This window comes from Pagrus major, chromosome 1, assembly GCF_040436345.1.
Source record: "Pagrus major chromosome 1, Pma_NU_1.0".
NCBI classification, from domain to species: Eukaryota; Metazoa; Chordata; class Actinopteri; order Spariformes; family Sparidae; genus Pagrus; species Pagrus major.
In genome coordinates this window covers 5,595,551-5,608,756 of record NC_133215.1, presented here as the reverse complement: position 1 = coordinate 5,608,756, position 13,206 = coordinate 5,595,551, and the positions used below count along the sequence as shown (strand labels likewise).

At 44.2% G+C, this 13,206-nt stretch overlaps 1 protein-coding gene across 1 annotated transcript in view; it reads right to left on the bottom strand.

Moving 5' to 3' along the window:
* The window catches only part of cacna1ab (calcium channel, voltage-dependent, P/Q type, alpha 1A subunit, b), a 121,073-nt gene that overhangs the window by 73,315 nt on the left and 34,552 nt on the right, over positions 1-13,206 (bottom strand). The gene's annotated exons all lie outside the window — the stretch shown is intronic.

Sequence of the window (13,206 nt, the reverse complement as noted above, 5' to 3'; positions counted from 1 at the left end):
ATTTGAAATCTGACGATAACGTGGCCCTTTTAACAGTTGATAGAGAAGTATAGTACATTTAAAATTGACAGTTAAACTGGGAATGATTGAGTCCCTTATTCCCCGTCTTTGTCATGACTTCGCTTTTAGAGACATGTCCTGTTCTTGTGGCACAGTATGCGTCTTGTATCAAGAAGCTCTGGTGTAAAGTCGGCCAGAGACAGGTTGGAAAATTCCATCCTCTGTCTCGTACGGGGGCGGGAGGCTGGGCCGGTCCAACACGAGGGGGAGGGGGGGGAGAGCGCGTGGGCGTAGAGAGGGGATGTTCTGAGGAGGAGGAGAGAGAGAAACGAAGGGGAGGAGCTCGAGAGACGGGCAGACTTTGACCTCAAGTCAGACATCATTAGAAGAACCATGACAATAAAAAGAAAATGTATATTTTTGCGTTTTTCTTCCTTTAAGCTGCACTTCAGGAAAATTTACAAAGGTGACATCAGTTAACTGAAGGCAGCTTTGTTTATGCTGTTCAATGCAGCCAACTCCTGAGGTCAAGACTCTGCTGTCCACTTACATCTGAAGAAGAAAAATCACTCCTTTAAGGACAACAATGTGAACATCTTGTCCGGAGAAGACAAAAGACTCCATCTATCTCAAACTGGAACGACCGTCTCTGAACAGAGGAGGTGGCCTACGACATTACTTATCACCCACCTACGATGCTGTACTGAGTTCCCTCCCCAGACAGCCTAACAACCATTCACACCTGGGCTCACCTAGCCCTAGCAACCCACATGAAGGCCGGTTAAGTCAACGACCCAAAAGTGGCCCTAACGACTCTGAGACTCAGAGCTCACACGTGTCCTTAACGACTCTGTAAGGACACTCCCACACAGAGTTTAAAACCCTGCAGCTCCCTTCCAGTTAGTCAGAACTGAAGCTACAGTAGCTACACTGTTACCTGAGCTTACTAGCTGACGGCAGCTGCTTAGCTTGTAATTATTAGTTTCTGCCATCAAAACCTTTCTTGTAACACACGTGTGCTATGTGCATCTGCTCTACAGTCAGAAACAGAAAAGTGTAAACCTCATCCAGCAGACTGTGTAACCAGTCACACGTATCATCATCACTTATCGTATCTCTTCCCAACTTTGTGCAACTTCTCAGCCCTCGAATGCAATTACAGAAGAGAAAAGACAGAATGCAATTAGAAAATGAGAATCCGTCTGACACACAGGAGAGCTGCTCCTTAAATCAAGTCTTCCTGATAGCGGCGTATGATTTGTGGATTCGAATTAAGAAAGAAAAAGGCATGAGAAAGCAGGATGGAAATGCATTTGACCATCTATATAGCCACGTTACGTAACACTAACAGCTAAAGGAAAGGCCAAGGAAATTAACAAGGGGCCCAGACAGTAAGTATGAACTGAGCTAAATTTTCCCTTTTGTCATCTCTTTTTTTCCCTCCATCCCTCTTTCTGATCTATCGCCGCTCGTCTTCACCCCCACCGCCCTCCTCCGTCTCTCTCTCTCCAGGTTGGTTGCTAATTCCAGTAAGAGGTCATTTATTAACAGACACGGTACCGGCAGCCAAGCCCCTCATTCCCTCAATGGCTTTTTAACTGCCACGGCTAAAGGCCACGCTGCAGACCTGTAAAAACACTGGACCTCAGCAAAAATAAGCACACCGCCTCAGGTCCAGTAAAGATCCAACAGGACACACACAGATTAGATCCTGACACGGTCACTATGTAGAGCACACAACAGGGTGAATAAGCAACTCTGCATGTGATCCACAGGTGTAGTGTGACTTTAAACTCTACTTTTTTCATCTTTTGTTTGTTTTCTGCACATTGTGATCGATCGGTTTTGTTCATATTCTTGTTTTTTCCTGTAAATTGCCAACACAAACCACGGCTTTCATTATTTAATACATTTCTACTTTTGACTCTACTTTGATTATTTGTATTTTCTGTATCTCGCTACTTGAACTTCAGATACATTTTCACTTTCAGAGTGAGTAGATGGATGTCCGAAAGAGCAAAGGGTCTGTTTTGACATCATGAATCTAAGAGATGGACTTCTTCTTCCATCTCTCCGACATTCATCTTCTCTCTGTTTATTTTTGTCCCGTTTCACTGCTTTTGCTTTGCTTTTCCTCCCTGTGCATCTCATTCGACGGGCTGAATGCAGAGCTTCAATATTCATCCGTGCGAGACGGCAACCATCCGCTTCTGCCAGACAACCCAAAACCTCCAGGATGCAGTCACCCTTAGCAACGGCTGAACCTGCCCACAGTGCACCGAGGTGGCCAGTAGAGGGAGCAGCGACTGTGCTGCCAGGTTGAGATGGGGATGGAGGGGGGGAGGGGTTGTAATAGAGAGGCAAACAGTGAAACAACAACAAGAGTGTGAAGGAGGAACAGGTGAGAGTTAGATGGGAGGAGAGGAAGAAAACAAGAGGGACCAGAGAGTAGGAGAGCAGAAGAGAAAAGGGCTAAATAGGATATGGAAATTAATAATTATGTTTTGTAAATGTGTCTTTATACTCTCATGTCCTTTGTTTTAATCCTCCAAAAGTGGCGAGCAAGAGATAAAAAGAAATAATTAATCAAAGCTAGGCTACTGCATTCACAAACAAAACTATACTCTTAATATGCCCAACTTTTACCACAGTAGGCCTTTCAGTAACCTTCATCAAACTGAGTTTAGTTGTGACAGACTTGGAAATGATCAGGTTTTAAAGACAGAAACAGGCTCTAAGAGGTGGATTAAAGAAATGTTCATGAGGCTAACATCTCAGCTGGCTTCATCCAGCTCACATTTCACTGTGAATTATGTTGTTACAGTTTCAAATAAACTTTTTTTTAAAACTTTTTCTTTACGTTAATTTATGTAATTTGCAACTGTGTTGGAGTGAAGTTGGTCTGTTTGAATGTCTTACTGTTTAGCTAGACTACTAGCATTGTCTGCTAACACCATGGGTGTATTAGGCAGAAACAGGATATGACAATCGGAGGCAGAGACCCGCTCATTGCTACGAAAATTGCACGAGTGGTGCGTGACACCAAAAAACGTCCTCTGTGAAATTACCCGGATCTTCATATAGTTTCCGTATTTTTGGACCCAGAGAGCGTGTGCTAGTGTTGTAGTCAAGACCGCACCAACCGAGACCAAGACATTACCGAGACCAGAGAGCACCGAGACCGAGACAAGGCCAAGACTTTTAGAAGTTGAGACCGAGACAAGACCTAGACCATATCAAAGGAAAATCACAACAAAACATCAAAATGTGAGTTTTCTTTTTTTTTAGCTGGGGGAAATCTTTAAGCTACCAATGATTTGAAGTTATTAGCTGTTTCTGAGAGGGTCCTTTTTCACTCTTATCAGTAAGGCATGGACAAAAAGCCTATCAGCGGTGGTCTTGACCGGTCTCGTTCAAAAAACCTGAGTCCGCCCAGTTCGAGACCGAGACAAGACCGAGTAAAAATGCCCTCAACTCCAAGACGAGACCAAGAACCTCAAAAAATGGTCTTGAGACCGGTCTCGAGACCAAGACCGATCTCGAGTACTACAACACTAGCGTGTGCATTAGAGACTGACGCCTGCTGAGCCGGCTAACTTCTGGTTTATCTCTCCCCTAACTCAAACAGGGATAAAAAGGATTTAGTCATGCAGCTCTTCTAAACGATCCAAAAAAAATCCGGCACTGTTCCTGGGCGCTTGGCTAACAAGGCCAGGCTAGCAGAGTCGAACCTGGGTCAGAAGATGCTACTTGTTTCTGTAGAGTATTAGTATTTATGATAAAAAATACAGCACATAGCGCTGTAGCTGTCATGTGAGAAAAGCAAAAAATACTTATTTTCGCAATGGTTTCCTTATACTTGCAGGTTAAAATTCTTGTCTTAACATGCCTCTGACAATTTCCCTCTTATTTAGCTACGGTGTGTGATCTAAATCCCTCCTTTAAATGACAGGGATACTCCAAAAAACGCGTACAGGAGATTTCTCCTTATTATACCGTTAGACATTAGAGATGAGAGTCCCTAATGAAATATAAACCGGGAGGGGAAGAGATGGAGTATCCCTCGAGAGATGGAGAGTGAGAGCAAGAGTGAGCAGATTGAAAGAGAGTGATAGTCCTGAGTGTCAAAAGTGTGAGATTAGACTGCTGAGAGAGAGAAACCCCAAGGAGAGAGGGAGAGAGAGGTAGACAGACAGAGAGAGAGACTCCAGGGAGAGAGAGAGAGAGGGAGGGTTTTATCTGCAGAGGGAGAAGGTGTTTGGACAGTGATGACAGAGGATCTCACTGCTGGGAAACACCCAACAATCAACCTGTAAAACACACACACACACACACACACACACACACACACACACACACACACACACACACACACACACACACACACACACACACACTTTCAACTGTGCTATAATATACTAACAGTCTATTCACCTTTCCTGTCTTGTACCTGAACTCTTATTTCTTGAGCTGTATTCTGCATAGGGTTGCAACTAACAATTTTTTTTTTTAAATAACAGACGAATCTGCTTGAAAATGACCGATACAATAAATCAATTATCAATGCAAATAATTTTCCTTTGATTGACTAATGCACAACTAGGTGTTTTAGCGTATTGAAAATAATGGACATAATACACATTCATATGTAATATAATAATATAAAGTGCAAAAACTGATACATTAAGCACTTTGAATGTTTCACTTTTTGGTCCTACTCATGGTTTAAAATGAAAGATTAGACCAATATAACCGTTGTTGTCGTCTACGGTAGCTCACTTAAATCCTCAAACCTCCCTCCAGTTCACTGTTGATGATCAGAGAAGAGTTTCAAAATATCAAAAACAGAAACATTTTGCGACAGGAAACCCACCAATAGAAAACCACCGTCCACAAACACTGATGTGTGTGTGATGATGATGATTGATGAAGACGACGATGATGATGATGATGATCGATGGCCCTGACATCTCCGGAGGTCACTCGCCACCTTCACTTTGCCTGGTCTCTCCCCGTTCATGGCATTGCCATGGCAACCGGCGATTCCTCTCTTCGCCGAGTCTCCACGGTTACCGACCTGCTCTCATTCATAAGCGTTGCCAGGGCAACGCAGCCCCGGCTCATTGATGGAATCTCGGCATTGCCGCAGCAACGGGGATGGGAAGTGGGTCTCCTAGCGATTGATTTTCAACCCCTTCAAACCCCCGCATCTCCCACTCACCCATCCACCTACACACTCAACACATGCACACACACACACATGCACGTTATCCTTACCTACCCTCTCACACCCTTTTCTAATAGCAGCTTCTGCAGCTCCTGTGTATTGTGCAAGCATACAGTATGTGCACACAAGCATAACTTCCCTGCACACACACGCACACACATACACACTGACCAAACAAGTGCAAGTGCATCCTTTTACACAGAAACAGATTCACACACTGAGGAGGATTTGATGACAGTGACGAATGCAGCGCAGCCCAGGTAGTATGGATGACCCACTTTCTCTGCTGCTGCTGGTGTGTGAGCACTGAAATTGTGGTGTTTTACAACATGTACACAGACACATGACTCACACATACACACACAAACATATATAATCAGATATCTGTGTCTGATTCTATATGGGAAGTCTTTAAAAAATCCTAAATCATTTAACTTGGGGCTGACTCGGATTGGTCAAATCATTGTAATCGTCAGAAGAGCCAAAATACCGCCATGACTTCCATTTATTGCATTTAGCAGGCTGCAGTGACGTCTCGCGACTGAACCAACCCGTAACAAGCACCCGTCTACCCCTCAAAGCGATGCTCAACTCAGGTCTGTGCAGGAAACCTGAGAGAAAGATGTTTTTAAACGTCAGTGTGTTCAGCTCTCAGTACTTTTGTAGCTTCTGACTGAATCTCTTTAGTTTCTCTCGTCCTGTTTGTATTTTTAAACATCTGCTGTGTTTTACTGTTTCATCGTGTTCACTCTCAGCTGTTTCAGGAGCCATGTTCAGTTACTGCTGCTGAAAACACGTTTCCTGAAATGCTGCTTCATAATAAAAGCTTTTAAAAGACTAAAATTTGAGTCTATGAGAGCCACACGATTCAATCATTTTAATCCCTATTTAAGTTAGCTGGACGCTAAATCGGAAGTTAGCCTGCTCGGTCGGCGGAAGTCTCTAGTGCACACACTTAATGGGCCGCACAACACTGAAGATCCGGGTATTTTCATACCTATGAAGTCGAGCTTTGTTGGCCTCAAGCGCCACTGAGCAGCTTTTCATAGGACTTGTAGAAACCTGACCTTATACTTTTAGGATTTTTTATTCCTTATTTACCAATGTACCAAACTGTGACCCCAAAACTTAGGTACATACCGATCCTTGACTTCTGTGTACCGTTACATCCCTAATATTTACTGATAATCATCCTTAAAACATATCTAATGTTATAAATATACATAACATGTATGTGCCTGTGTCAAAGACCATGTGTGTGCGTTCACAGTGCGGCTTCTTTGGCAAAAAACACACACAACATACAACAAACTGGGACCAGTTCCAGCCACTGACATGTGCATGAGCTGTGTGTGTGTGTATGCGTGTGTGTATGTGTGTGTGTGTGTGTGTGTGCGTGTGTGTGTGTGAGTGAGTGTGCACGTGGTTTATGTGGAAATAGTGTGGGAGTGCCATGTGTCATCACAGTGTGAGCTCCTGTCCCCTTTGTGTCTCCCACTGAGCCCTCAAACCCCCCCTCACGAACACACACACACACACACACACACACGTGATGGACAATCTTCCAGTGTGACACGATGCACAGTAAAGGAATTTGTACAATATGTTCCAACACGATATAAGAAATAAACAAATAGCATCGTGCATGTAAAAACAATGAAATAGTGACAAACTTTAGGTTTCCCGAAACATCTGAATGTGTCGTTTTCTTGGGGGGACGATCTCTAAAGACACAAGTATTTCCTTCAACTTCATTGGCTGTCTGGCCCTTCGTACCTTGCAGTCATGGTGTACTCTCCGCCCTGTCTACAAATGTTTGGAGGGCAGCATGGACGTAGTAAAGGCAGTAAACACTTCACAGGACAAATTGAGCACCGAACCTCTCACACCAGCCCTGATCTCCCTCTCTGTCTATAGATACGGGACATTAAGCAGCATTTTACGACTTGTTATGTCACCACTTACCCCTGCTCTCCGCCACCGAGGTGGTACGCCCCGATCACTTTCCCTTATTGGGAGGGCCCATTTGTTAGGTGCACAGGGGTGTGGGGAGAGAAATGGGCGGTAGGATTGGAGGTGAAGGAGGGTTACTGTAATGGCTCCATCACCTCTGGGGTTGGGATATCTTTTCCACCAGCTTATGTCATCAGACCCCTCCCTCTCACTTCATCAAAGACAGTTTTCTTTTTTTCCTTTCCATCCAAACCTCTCTTTTTATCTCTCAATTCATCCCTCTCTCCTGTTTTACAGCCCTTCGTTCCGTCTCCTGCTTTGCCGAAGCTTTCATTGGCAGAGGCAGGGTGGAAGCACTCTCATTCTGACCACATTCTCCATCCTCATCCCCCCTTCCTCTTCCTTTCCCTCTCTTCATTTTCTCGCTCTTACATTATTGCTGATCTCAGCAGAGTGCTAACACTCAGCTGATGGACTCTCTCTCTCTACCTCCACCCCCGACCAAACTCCCTCATTTTCTCTTCTTCATTCCTTTCTTTCTCCACCTTTCCTTCTCTCTCCCTCGCTTCCTGCTTCTGCTTTTTTGAAAATGTATCTTCATATACGATCAGGTGGAGGATGGATGAGGAGAACTGAAGGTGGCTGATGAGGAGGGATAGTCGGGTCCGTCCTTTCTCTCTCTTCCATGGCGTCACTCCATCCATCCATCCACCCTTCTGTCTTTAAATCACATATATGTTTTATTAACCTTTATTTATCTAGGGAAGGTTTGCTGACTGTGCATGCTTTTCTACAAGCACCCTCCGGCCACTGCAAGGGTTCAGAGCTGAAGTCTTTGGCACAAGAGCACCTTCATCTCTGGATTTAACGAAGTAACGCAGACATTGTCATTTTAGGCGGGTATCATTATTAAGAAATAAAGAATTTGTTGTTGAGGATATTTGCTCCCAAACTCTTCTGTCAAATTGCACAAAAGGTAAAAGCAGTAACGGAGCGAGGGAAGTTTGATCTGCTGTCACGTTGTATTATCAGATGTTTGAACTTTTAACCTAATTCTCTGGTAAAGTGGCTGTTTGTCAGTCCTGCCCCACCCGTCCGTCCATCCATCGCTGTCCCTTAATTATATCAACACTCATCTTTTTCCTCTCTCCTGTTCACCCACGTCATTCTTTCCTGTGTATAATCCTCCTCCAGTTTTTCCATTCACCTCTCTCCTTCGTACTCATCCCTCTCTCTGCCGAGCCGGCTGATTGGCCCACCTGTCTCTCTGTCTCCTGCCAGCATGACTTTTGGACCTCATGAGGACACGACGTCTGGACTTCTGTGTCCTTGTTTGTGTGCGTCTTTCCTCTCGGCGTGTCGGTGGGTGTTTGCTTGCAGGCCACATGTCACGTAGTCGAATGTTTGAGTGTAAAGTTTTATGTGGTTGTCTGTCTTCTCTGATCAACCTTGTTGCCAGCTGCTGCAGACAGCTGGTTAAACAAAAAAAGTTCTGGTAAACCCAATGTACACTACGAACTCAGCACACACGGCAGACAGATAAAGCCAACTAGCTGATGAAGAAAGCGCTAAAGAGACAGACATCGTTTTCATAAATTGGCGGTGACAAAAAAAAAGAGTGTCATGGATACGAATATTGGATTTAGATTTATCAGGTGGCGACTCCAGCGCAGTTTGATGCAGGTGAGGCTAAGCTGACCTGATGCTGTAGCTCGTTAGCTGATCAGTGATCATCTCGGTACTGATTTCTGCTGAGACTACCAAATTTCAGAGGAGGTCAGAGTCAGGTACAGAGCTGGTAGAGAATAAGTGTTTCAACGAAGGACGATTTAGCAGGACAGATGCTTGTCAAGACTGTGGGTGTGATGATGATGATGAACTGGTTTAATGCCCAACTTTACCACCTTGCTGCCTCCACATTGTGTGTCTGTAGGTGCGTGTTTGTGTCTGTGACTCTATTTCTGTTCACAAGGGTGTGTGGGTGTGCACAAAGCACCGCACACCGAAGCAGGCTTATAGCAAAAAATGTTTTTGTTTAAAGGGACATGACACTGACTTCATTTCACAGTTTTGTTCTAAAATGGCTGGTTGACCAGTGAGAACGGAGGTTGCTTCAATCTGCGTACAAATAACAAGACTTTAGACTTTTAAATTGTGTGCGGTACATACGCCAAAGTCTTTTGCGTGCGGATGACATGCCAATCCTTCCGATTAACCACACTTAACAAGGGTTGGGATTAGGGGAAGATCGTTGTTTGGGGTAAAAGGTATCATCTAGGAGAACACGCCACCCCTCTTCAAAATTTCTCAATTTTCACCCTCTTGTCTATGAGGTTTATATATCAGAACAGCAACTGACTATTATCAAAAGCTGTTCTCGACTGAACCAGCTCTTACCTCATCGACTGTTATCAGCCTTTACAATGCCTGTGCAACCAAATACCCCTTTACATGAGCGTGTGTGTTCATATGCAGCAGATAGCCTGCGGGGCACAGAGTTGGAGGGTATAGGAGAACGTATAGGAGAGTGATGAGCCTGTAAATGACTGCAGAGTAATAATGATAATGGAAGTGATGGCAAAGGGACAATTTCCAGCCAGGTACTCTCTCTCCTCTCTCTGACTGTGACCTCATTTTTTCTCTCCCGGGCTGGACTTCATTTCCTCGCTCAGTGTTCATACAGTGTTTTCTCAGGGGGGGCACTGTACTTACTGAGACACCTGTGTGTACCAATTCTGAGCGTTAAATTAAATTTTGATTTGCTGTTGGAAAGTGACCTGATTAACACCAAAGCTAGCCGGTGTTTCGTTCACATTTAGGAGCCTCCCAGACTTAATGTTCTATATTGACCAAGTTTAACAGTCCACACAGCCTGATAAATATCTTTATTAAGACCTGTTTCTGACGCAAAACTCAGCCCCTTGTCGTCCCTGCAATGAGTCACAGGTTCCTGTTTCTCCCTGTGTTGAGTTCTGATGTCATTTATTATCTCTGCCAGACTCACTTGTGACTCAGTATGCTATCTTTTTTCCTTGAGATGAGACAAGATGCTTTATTTCCAAGCCCCTTGGGTGTTTTCTCTGTCTCACCTGCACAGTTTGTTCCTTCTCTTCCTCTAAGATACAAAAAAAAGACAGTTGCGAGCTTATCATATACATAAAGTAAATCAAGTTTAAATAGGAAGTGACCATCGCTTCTGTCCAAACATCCATCATCAACCTTGAGGTTATGGCCAAATAACTTAAACTGGCAATAGATGTGCTTTTGTTTGAGCTCATTAGTTGATAGCATGATGTAAACGCTATAGAATAATGATACAGTCTGTGTTTAGATTTGTTGCCTCTAAACGTTGCTTTCACAATGCTATTTTGTAGGCCACCAGACACAAAATCTCACGAGGAAATAAAGGATCACCAGTCAGCCTGGCACCATTTCTATCTGCTCTCACATCTTCATTACAGACTAAATGAATGAATAAACTCACATTTTGTTCTGTGTTGTTAGTTGTTTCTACTCTGATGAAAATGGATGCAGATGACAGAGAAACTACAGCATACATTCAAGCATAAAGTTTGCTGTTTTTAAATATATATTTTGTATGTGTAGAATAAGAGAGGTCTATTTTTGGACACCGTCTCTGTGAACATCCATTAGAAGAGTCGTAGGGACGTCTATGGTGTCCTCTCATTGACTGACTGAACCCAGAGTCTCCCGTAAACGATTAGATTACTGTGTGACGTCACAGCACGGCACTGAAAAATCAATGGACTGTCATACCCTGAATACTAAATACACCAGTCACTGTGTGTGTGTGTGTGTGTGTGTGTGTGTGTGTGTGTGTGTGTGTGTGTGTGTGTCCTCTCCTCTTTTTTCCCCACTCATTAATTCTTGTCCTCATCAAGTATGTCTCTCTCCAGTGTGTTTGCCAAGACTGAAGTCGGCACACATGCATGCACACTTCACAGCGCTGTGGCAGAAGCCTTCTCAGTCACGACTCGCGCAGCACAAGCACAGACTGCTCCCAGAAAACCAAGACAGGAGAAGAAGAAGAAGCAGGAGGGAGGGAGACTGACACTGTTATCACAGGAAATCAAACTTAACTGGAAGTCTGAAGCCTTTGAAGCTTCATAGATGCTGGGATGTTTGTTATGTGTCACATTATGTTAAGTGTTGGATCAAACAACGATGGTTTAAGCTAGTCTTGGAGGTTTACCTGAAAACGAAGTTCGTCCTGAAGGTGGCACTACAGGAGGGGTCATGGGGTTATTGAAATCATAAATGATTATCAGATTTGGATAAAAAAATATAGAATTTTATTGTAATCTGCTTCGATTTAGGGGCATCTTTGGTGCAAAATGTAAATGTTGGCCACCAAAAACAGAGTAAGGAGAGAGTTTACTCTCCAGGTGTCACGAGTATCCACTGGAAGTTTCCAGCAGATTACACGCTTCACCAAAGTTTGATTAAGATTTCAATCTTTGTGGTAAGTAAACTTGCATCAATTATCCGTCCTCACTCTCTAACCCTAACCCGAACGCTTTATTTTGTAAGTCTAACATATTTCCAAACGAGGCGATCAATAAATCTGGTAAAGCAGCGAGTTTTCCTACATCGACCTCAAACAGGTCTGAACCATCAACTGACCCTTCTGAGAGGTCTCCAAATAGGTCATGACTTCCCTCTCAAGGTCTTAAATGTGTGTGCACACACAGTCAAACACAGAGAGGAAAGAAAACATGGTAAACATCTGCTGTCTTCTTTCATCGTGTGTTCAACCTCTGTTCTATATGAATATATACATGAAATATGAGTGTAATTGGCAATATAGGCCATGCATAGTAATGGTGTGTGTACACATACGGTACCCAAATACAAAAATACACACAAGTAGTTGTGTGTGTACGTGTGTGTGTATGCACCACAAGATAACAGCAGTGTGTGTGTGTGTGTGTGTGTGTGTTGTATATAGGCTGTGCTGAGTGATTGATCATAGGGAGCAGGGAAAAGCAGGTTACTGCAGCGTTCGCTCACACACACACACACACACACTCCCTCTCTGAGCGTGCTCCTTTCGGCGTTTGCTCTTTCTCATTTCCCTCTCTCTCCCTCCCCCCCTCCTTCCATCTCCATCGTTGCCTTCCCTCCTCCTCCTCCCATCCTTCCTCCAAACCTCCCTCACTCTCTCTCTCTCCCTCTCTCTCTCTCCATACATCACTCTCACCTCCCTCTCTCCACCACCACCCCCACCACCCCTCGCCCATCACTCTTCCCTCCTTCCTATGGTCTTCCTCCTCTGGCTCTACCTCCTCTCTCTCTGCTCTCCATCCCTCTCACGCCTTCTTTAACAGCCTAACCCATCTTGTATTCCCTCTCTCTCTCTCTGTCCTGTTATCCAGAGCCCAGGGGAACGGAGAGACATCGTCACGTGTCCTCTTCTTCTTCCACCTCCTCCTCCTTTTTCCTCCCTCTGCTATCTAGCTGCAGTAGTAAAGCTCCACTCTACTGCTGCTCAGGCAAGAGGAGGCTTCATCTCTCGCAGGGCTCCCTCTGTCTCTCTGACTATTTATCTGTATACTATCTATCTATCTATCTATCTATCTATCTATCTATCTATCTATCTAAAGATCTACAGGAGGGATGAAGAAATTAGATATTTCATTTTTATTCTCATTACCTTCAATTCCCTCTCTGCCTACTGTACCTTCGTTAGGGTTGGGCGATATGTTGGTGTAGAAATGTTCGGCAATACCGTCCGTTTCTCGTCTTTGACATTTATTCAAGGCGGTCTATGTCGCAAAACCAGGCTGGACTCTCACATGATCTTGTAAATTCAAGTCCTGTCGCCCAGATATATAATGTTAACAGCTAACGTTTCTGCAAACCACAGAAATGTCCCAGGTTGACATTTGTACCAAACTTTGCACATCACGTCCGCATCATCAGGAGGTGGTGGCGTTATTTGTCACAAGGCGGCCAAACGGGCGATCGCAGATAACCGTTTTTCACATAAAGTCAGACCATCTCCA